Consider the following 9,000-nt stretch of genomic DNA (forward strand, 5'->3'; position numbering starts at 1 on the left):
TGACAATAACTGAATGCAGTTTGTTCCGTTAAGCAGGTTGTTCATTCAGAACATAAGACGCAGGCAGCTGCTGGTTACAGCGTCAGTGATCGGTCTGTCGGCCACTGTTTTCAGTTAACTGATAAATTCAGTCATTTGGTCAAGGTGACTGGTGTCGGAGAGTTTCAGTTCAACGTGATCATCAGGGCTGTTGCCAATCTATTGTTTGGTGACGGTAGCACAGAGTACAGGGCAGTGAAGTAAAACCAAACTGAAAATGCAGGAATAGACACGATAGGAGATACGAGTTTAACAGTCTCTGCCCGGAGCTCCATGCCTGTAGATACATGTAAACTGAAATGTTAAAAGTGTGATCTTTGTCTCTGTGTCTCTGCAGGTTTGTGTCCTTCCTGCTGCAGTTTGAAGTTCATGACAGTTTGAATCTGAAGTCTGGGTTTAAATAGCACTGTTCAACTAAAAACACTTTTCATTTTGTACGATTTTTGAGAGCAGCTGAGGTTAAATGTTGTTTTATTTATGTGGTTGTGCTACAGTGCAGGTACAGTAGGTTTGTTCTGTAAATAAGAAGTGTTAGACTTTATAAAGGTTTTCTCTGCGTAGTTTGACTCCTCACGGCTGCTGCCTGCGGTTTCTGTTAATGTTGGTTGTGCTGATCCAGAGTCAGTCTGGCGGCAGCTCGTCCAGTCTGAGGAGAACAGGTTTGTGTCTGAGTAGGTCCAGGGTCAGCTGGACTCACTGTACATGTGTGTAAATAAACCCACAGCTCAGCGTCTGATGTCACTTTTCTTAATTGAACAATAAACACGAGTTTGTTTAAACGGAGCCGCAGCCTGAAGTTCATGGTGTTTGTGTCGTTTCATTGTCTCCACCGTTCTGTTTCTACACCTGTTCACCAAACGTCATGTAAACCAGACTTACTCTTCGTCTGTGTTAAATTCCCAGATCAGCAGACATCGAGTGTGTTTGCTGTTCTGAGGTCAGCTGATGTTTTGGTTTCAGTTGGTAGCTTTCCTTCACCTCCTTCACCATGTTTCACCTCTTCTTCCTCTCCTGAAACACACTGTGCGTCACTTCATTTATTCAGTGAAACGGTTGGTGACAGTGACTGCAGGTGAAACATAGGGACCGTCTGTCTGGACTGTATCATGAAGGATATCCGTGTATATTGATGCGTAGTCAATTCTGTGCAGAATCAATAGAGAATCTGATTATAACTACAATAAGCAGTGTTGTGACCTGTTTCAGCCACAGTCTCTCCCAGTTCAGATGTGGAAACAAAGTACGGAAACTCAATTGAATAAGTATGAGTATTTATTCGCTGTCTGCAGAGAGCGGAGATCAATCAGGTCTGCACAAGCAGCAATACCATGAAGAGATCTGACTTGAGCTCTATGTGTGTGTCTTTTATATGCTGTATGTCTCAGTCAGCCCAATGGGGGGTACCGTAAAGCCCGCCTTGTGGTTTTATGGCTTGTGCCTGTTTTCTGATTCCTTGACCTTTGGGGTCATGTCCTGTGTTTCTGTGATTCCTGCTGATCAGTGAAGTGTGATCTCTTCTTGGCTTACATGTAGCTGCATATAACATAAGGCACAATAGATAACACAACAAATATTGAATACCCACAAATCCCCCTTTTGATCTCGTTTACGAGATCAACATTGAAAAGGAAAAAACATAAAAGAACAAAATTGTTATCTCATTGAATTACTCCTTAAACTCAGGAACACCCTCAAAATCCCACATTTCAACCTCCTCTGCGTGGAGCAGGGACATCATCTGATATGATGGGATACGACCTTCAACAGTAGTGGTGATAAGTCTAGTGATCAAAGACCTAATGCAGGGAACACAGCAGCAACCACAGAGAGTGAGGATGGAGGCAAACACGGCAATAGACAAAAGCACGGAGGATACCAAGGACTTGTACCGCCAAACACATTCATCCAATTGTCCCACATAGAGGTATCCACCCCGAGTGCTCCTTCATCTTTTTATTCAGAGTCATAACCCGTCAATGGCCTTGGTAAGTCTACCATTATAGTCAGTGTTGTTAGGGATGAGCGTACAACACTGATCTCGAAGATGCTTTATCGCCCCTTTTTCCGCTAAGAGCATGTCCACTGCAAGTCTGTTTTGAAAGGCCATGAGAGACGTGGCTTTAAGCTGTTCGTGGACCGCCGAGAATCCTTCCTGGGTCCAATTGCCTAGTTTCTGTACATTATAATGGATGTAATTAATTCTATCCACATTCTTATTCAAAGTGCACCACCAGCAGAGGGTGGATTCAAACCCGGCAGCAACTTGGTCAATTAACTTATACTCATCTGGGACGCCACGGGGAATTCCTATCGCGTCAATATACGTGGGGTCCCCTTGGGACAACCAGGCTGCAGCTCCGGTATCGCGCTTGATACGTCTCCATCGATAGGGGACCAGACTAGTAAAACGATCAAGTAAATTCTCCGCTGAAGTGGGATAAAGGGAGACAGGCAGGAGTAAGGTCTGTCGCACAATGACCGGAGGAATTGCGAGGAGGCGATCGTACAATTTGTCCTCACCGCACCACCACCAGATGTAAACCGCGATTTGGGATTAAAGGCGCCGTTGGTGGTGATATTGGCCATTGGGAAGGGTCAAGTTGCCCAGCACGTTTGACCCAGTGAGCTGGACACAGGTGAAGTTAGCCGGAGCCACTTTTGTGGAAAAGATTGGTTTCAATTTGGTAGCAAAAGTTAACGGATATACCCTGTCCCAATGGGTACAATTGACTAAGGTTGGTGCCGAATTCTTCATGACATCAATAATGCATTCGGGTGTGATAACTGCGGGGATGATACGTAGCATGGGTCTCGATCCCATGCACACTACACAGCTCTGTCTAGAGGCGTTTGCGGCTTGCTCCGCGAGTAGGAGCCAATTGTTCCCCGTCGCTGAGATCCCTGTAATGATATTAAACCAATCATCCGTGCCGCCTTTTCCGATAACAACCACCCTGCCCCCTTTTAAAGCAGTGGCAGGCGTCGCCTCAGCCGTGGCGCGAGACGAGTTGTAACATAGCGTCACTGGGAACTGCGGGTCAGAGCCGCTAGACCAGGCTCCCAGGGTGAATGAAACGCATTTGGAACTTCCTGTGGAATTGTACGAGATTATTAATTGGTGGTTATCTTTGGACATGCTCACCTTCTGTCTCTCCGTTCGTGCATTCTCTATGCTGTACGATGACCAGTCATAGCCGTCTGTTTCAGCTACCAACCAACCCCATCCCGTTCCCATAGTCAGGTACCATACATACCTTCCTCCCCACTCCTGTCCGTTCTGCCTCCATTGGTTTTTCAAGGCGGTAAACGGTATGATGACTATTGTAGAATCATTAGCGGGTGAACAGAAGAGCAAGTCAGACTGCTCGGTGTCCCGAGTGTTACCGTCGGACCCGCATGCTTCTTCAGGTGTTATGTTTCTATTGTTTCGTTTTGTAGCTTTTTCCGCAGTCTCTTCAATTAGAGACAAAATTACTATCACTACAATCCCTGAGATGACTCCTGCTCCTATCAGAGGTTTCCATTTTCCATACAACATTTTAGCAATGTCCTTCTTGTAACAGGCTATTCTACTGTTATGTTTCAGGCGGGGTTACCCCTGAAACAGCTTACAACCTTCTTCCTTTCTACTGTCACACAGCTCGTTATTAGTATGCGAAATATTTATTTTATTATTTATTATTTTTCGTTATTTTTAGAGAAATATACTTGTAATATAATGCAATCAGCTGGTTTTATAACACTGTGGTTCCTGTGGTGGACAGGTGTATGAGTGCCCAAAGGAATACCATAGTTACCAACATCCAACAAAAACAAAGAAATCGATGAGTGGCTCATTCATTTCTTCACTTCCTCATACTCCTCGATGATCCTGGTTGGTGGCTTGGCACGCCACGTGATGGAGAAGGACGCTATTTCACTCCTTCCCTTCTCAGGGTTATTGGTTAGACTACCTCACCCTTATTGCCACCAGGGAATTATTCTGTCCCTTGTTGATTGGTGGTCTTTCCAGCGTTGTCTTCACACAGAGCCCTGTGTGTTTCTTTCAGTGACCTGGTTGGCGCGTCAGCCGCTGCACATTGGCTCCAATGATACCAGGTGTCACCTTTACCATCCAGCCGGACAGCATGGGAGGTGCGTTCCGTGACTTTGTAGGGTCCGGTCCACCTTGGCTCCGTCCACTTTCTCTTGATGACCCTCAGTAACACCCACTCAGTCTCTGGCGTTGTCGTTTCGTTTCCTCCTGCTCGCTCGCCTACTTGTTCTGCGAAAGCTGCAACGAGACTCTGTAATTCATGGAAATACTGCTTTGGAGTTAGAGTTTGAGAGTCGTGTCCTAGTCCTGTCAGTTTTGTCGGTGGTCCAGGAAATGCTCTTCCTGTAGTCAACTCATGGGGAGTGAATCCCGTGCTCTGGTTTACCGAGCTTCTAATAGACATGAGTGCTAGGGGCAGGGCGTCTAACCAAGTCAATTTGGTCTGTGCACAGATTTTGCCCAATTTAGTCTTGAGAGTCTGATTCATTCTTTCTACCTTGCCCTGTGATTGGGGATGGTACACGGTTCCGAACTTGTGCTTAAGCCCAAGCAACTGTTCAACCTGTTGGAGATCTTTGTTTTTGAAATGTGTACCATTATCTGTTCTTACTTTCTCAGGGAACCCGTGTCGTGGAATGTACTGATTGATTAAGAATTTGATCACTGTTTTGCTATCTTCGCGCTTTGTAGGGACCGCCTCTGGCCATCCTGAATAGGCGTCGATGCACACCAGCAGGTACCGGAAGCCCCTGACTGGCATTACCATGTCTGTGTAGTCAATGATGATTTCGCTACCTGTTTTTGCTATCAATGGGAAGTGACCTGGGTGAGGTTTGACTGTCGGCCTGGCGTTATGCGCATGCATTCCTCGCATGTGTTCACATGGTGTCTGCACATATCTTTCAAAATGGATGCCACCAATGCTCCAAATTTCGCATCATCTGCGCCACTCCCACATGTCCTACTCCGTGTGCTTCTGCAATGGCAGTTTGTCTGATTCCAGGGGGCAGAATTAACCTGCCGTCCGGTCCTCTCCACATGCCCTGCACGTTTGTGCATCCTCTAGCTATCAGTAATGTTTTCTCCTGTGGAGAGGCTTTGTCTTGCTCCTGTTTAATCTGCTCTAATTCGGTGTCAGTGTTGTGTGTTGTTTTCACTGCCTCTGTCTCTGCACACAGCATTACCAAATTGTGATTGTAGCCTGCTGCTTGTTTCGCTGCTGCATCTGCCGCGTCGTTTCCTGTTTTAGTGCTACTCTGCATTTTATCATGTCCCTTGCATTTAATTACTGCAACTCGTTTCGGAAGCATCAGTGCTTCTGTCAGTTGTTTCATCTCCGTTTCATGTTTAATGGGTTTGTTGGCCGCTGTGAGGAAACCAGTCCTTAACCACTGTGGTAGCTCTACGTGTACTGCTCCTACCGCGCACGCTGAGTCAGTGTAAATGTTGATGTTCTGGCCCTGACCGATTCTGAGAGCCTCAATGACTGCTACAACTTCTGCCCTCTGAGCAGATTGCGGTCCTGTGAGTTTTTCTGCTTTCAGTATCGCGTGTTCCCTGTTCCGTCTGTTCTACCACTGCGTGCTGCGGAGATCAAGCCATTTTGGTCATGTCTGTAGCAACAACCGTCAGTGAACAACTGTCTTGCGTCTGTCAATGGTTCTGTTTGTAAGTCCTCTCTAACCTTTTCCTCCTTCTGAACTTTCTCTGTGCACTGGTGGGGTTCTCCTGATCCTATCTGTTCTGCCATGTTGATGCCTTCGTGTGTGAGCGTGAGGTTTGGTGCTTCAATATGTTGCAAATCGTCTTTGACGCAGTGGTGTGAGTGTAAATGCAGAGGATTGGACATATGCCACTACGCTATGTGTTGTTAGAACGTGTAGAGGGTGGTCCATGACGATGTGTGCTGTTTTTTGAATGATTTTTGCAATGCCAGCTACTTGTTGTGTGCAAGTTGGGTGGCGTTTTTCCATGTTGTCCAGCATTGTGCTGACGTACATCAGAACTCTCCTCTCTCCCCCTTTTTTCTGGAACAATACCCCGTTTACACAGAAGTTTGTTCCAGAAACATCAAGAAAGAACGGGGCAGTATAGTCTGGAATGGCGAGCTCTGATGCCGTCGCGAGGCTCTGTTTTAGCTTGATAAAGGCCTCTTCAGCCTGCGCCGTCCAGTTAAGCTGGGCAGTGAGGTTGCGCATGCCATGTTCTCTGATCATGTCCCTAAGGGGTGTTGTGAGGCTGGTGTAGTCAGGAATGTAATTCCTGCTGTAGCCCGTAAGGCCTAGGAAGGAAAGCATGTCTTTGACGGTGAGTGGTTTTGTATGGTGCAAGATGGTGTCTCTGTGCTGCGTGGATAATCCTGACCCTTTCTGCGAAATCTGTCTTCCCAAAAATGAGACTACCCTGCGTGCAACTTGCAATTTCTCCTTGCTAACCTTGAATCCCTTCTTTGCAAGGTGCGCCAACACAGAACGAGTGGCCGTCAAACAAAGCGAGGCAGTCGGGGCAGTGAGTAGGAGGTCGTCCACGTACTGAATCAAGGTGGTGTCAGGAGGCAGGTCGCAGTCTGCTAACATGTCTTTTAATACGTGATTAAAAATTCCCGGTGAAAGAGCAAAACCCTGGGAAGTCTGGTGTAAGTCAGCTGCTGACCTTGGTAGGTAAGCGAAAAGATGTCCCTGCACTCCGCAGCTAGCGGAAGGCAAAAGCGTTGCCAGATCAATGCAAGTGAACCACTGGTGTTGGGGTTCAAGGTTTGTCAAAGCCACATACGGGTTGGGAACTGGAATAGTGGCGGTCGACAGTGCAGCGTTGATGGCCCTAAGGTCATCGCCATTCGAAATTTACCAGTGTTTTTCTTTTTCGATTGGAAGAATAGGCGTGTTCCACTGCGAGGTGGATGGTTGTAAGACCCCTTTGTAACAAGCCAGTAATGGTATCTGCAATGCCTATTTCAGCCCTTGGTTTGTGTGGGTACTGTTTGATCCAAATCGGTTCTGGAGATTTAAGCTGGAAAGAAATAGGTTCACATTCGACTAGACCCGTCCGTGGGTCCGTTACACAGGGTGTTAGGGAGATTCTGTAACATGGTGCTTGTGTCGGGGTGATCAGTTTTCTCCCTACCATGGTGTCTGGAGACCTGAACATGTTCCAATAAGGCAGTGTCGTTACAAGTGATCTGAATTTTGTAAATTTCGGCTTTAGGTGAATAGTGCACGTGGGGCACGGCTGAAGCCTGCCAATCTGTCTGTGCTAATGCTGTTCTCACGATCGTCCCTAATTCTTTAGCCTGATGATCAGGATGGAGGCGGCGACACGTGAGGCGCCGCCTCTTCACCCATCATGTACCATTGCTGTTGCTCGTTTGTAAGGTCAACTCCTGCTACAACCCCTACTCTTGCCACATAAATGCAGTTAGTGTGAATAGTCCATTCATGTCCCTCGATCTGTTCTGAAAACTGACTCTCATACCATTCGGAACTCTGCCTGTCATAGAATAGGGTTACGTGTAGGGGATCAGGAGGAGTCACATAAGGGTGTAGCTGAGAAATCCAGGGCTTCCAATGGAGGTAGGCCGACAGGATGCCCTCGTGCTTTGCTGTTTCACTGCGTATTAAACCCCAATAGATGTCAGCAGCTTTCTCCCCTACTGGCTGTATGAGGAACTGGCCTCTGGAGAGGGTAGAGGCGGTGTTACAGTGTATCTGCGTGCCGTCAGGAAAAGTTACTGTCAGACCGTCTGGTGTGAGAATAGAGGCTCCCATTCGGGTCAGCAAATCCCGCCCCAGGAGGTTAGACGGGACTGCAGGAGAGTAGACAAAAGAGTGCATCATAGTCTGTCTTCCCACTGTGGTTGGAAGTGGTTTGGTATATGGCAGAGTAATGGACACCCCAGAGAAACCTGTCACCGTTATTACGTCAGATGATAAAGAGTTCTTAGGCACAGTCTTTATTGTAGATACAGTAGCACCAGTATCTACTAGAAAGGGCAGCGTGGTGTTCTCCACAGTGACTGACAGCACCGGTTCTGCCGTTAGGTACTTGTCAGGGCGGCTCTGTGGGGTGTGTCACTCAAAATCATACCAGGCGGGGAACTGAGTAGCGCTTGGTGTTGGCTGATGCACAGCATGTGGCAGTCCATTTCCTCTCCCTCCTCTCGGGTAGGGGCTGCCTCGTTGTGGTCGTGGTTTGCAGGGGCAGTCGCGAACCCAATGGTTGGGGTCACCGCAGATGAAACAAGCACGATTCCCTCCGTACGACCCACGCCCCATGTTACCTCGGAATCCTCCCCTCAGCGAACCTCCCCTCCCTCTATAAGGTCTACCTCCCCCTCTCGATAGTTGTGGCCCCCATGGAGGGGTGGGGTACAGGTCCGGATAAGCCTGATCATTACCGCTGTCCCAGCTTTCAGGTTCTACCTGCGTAGCCATAAGCAATTTAGCCTGCTGGTCTCCTTTGTTTTTCTTTTTATCGCTAACCTTCTGTCTGGCCTCATTAAATTGTAATTTAAGCAGCTGGGCCTTCAGATCCTGCAACTCATCCTGATCCTGTTGGTTTTTGTCCTGGGCAGCTGTTAGATAATGTATAAGGTGTTTCTCCCACACGTGGGACTCACAGCCCAGCATGTCCGGGTTGTCACGCATTGTTTGTTGGGCTATGTCAGGAACACCTTTCAACACTGCCTGCCGGAACCATTCGGTCTGCGAACCCTGGTTACCCGGACAACAACCTGTGTGCTTTACCCACAGTTCCTTGGCTTCATTGATATATTCGCGTGGGTTCTGTTTGCAGTCCCAGCGCATTTTGGGCATGGCTGCAGCGTTTGGCAGAGGAAATTTAGTGCGCATGGCGTGCCTATTTTGGTGCTGTTTGTTGTAAAAGGATTCTCGTCAGGTATCCGAGAGGTTCCTGCATCATATTCGACA

At 47.7% G+C, this 9,000-nt stretch overlaps 1 pseudogene; it reads right to left on the bottom strand.

Annotated features, from left to right (window-relative positions):
* Positions 1-3,788: 3,788 nt before the first annotated feature.
* LOC120787340 lies at positions 3,789-8,922 on the bottom strand (annotated as a pseudogene).
* Positions 8,923-9,000: the final 78 nt, after the last annotated feature.

Source organism: Xiphias gladius, unplaced genomic scaffold (assembly GCF_016859285.1).
Source record: "Xiphias gladius isolate SHS-SW01 ecotype Sanya breed wild unplaced genomic scaffold, ASM1685928v1 HiC_scaffold_1381, whole genome shotgun sequence".
Classification (NCBI taxonomy): Eukaryota; Metazoa; Chordata; class Actinopteri; order Istiophoriformes; family Xiphiidae; genus Xiphias; species Xiphias gladius.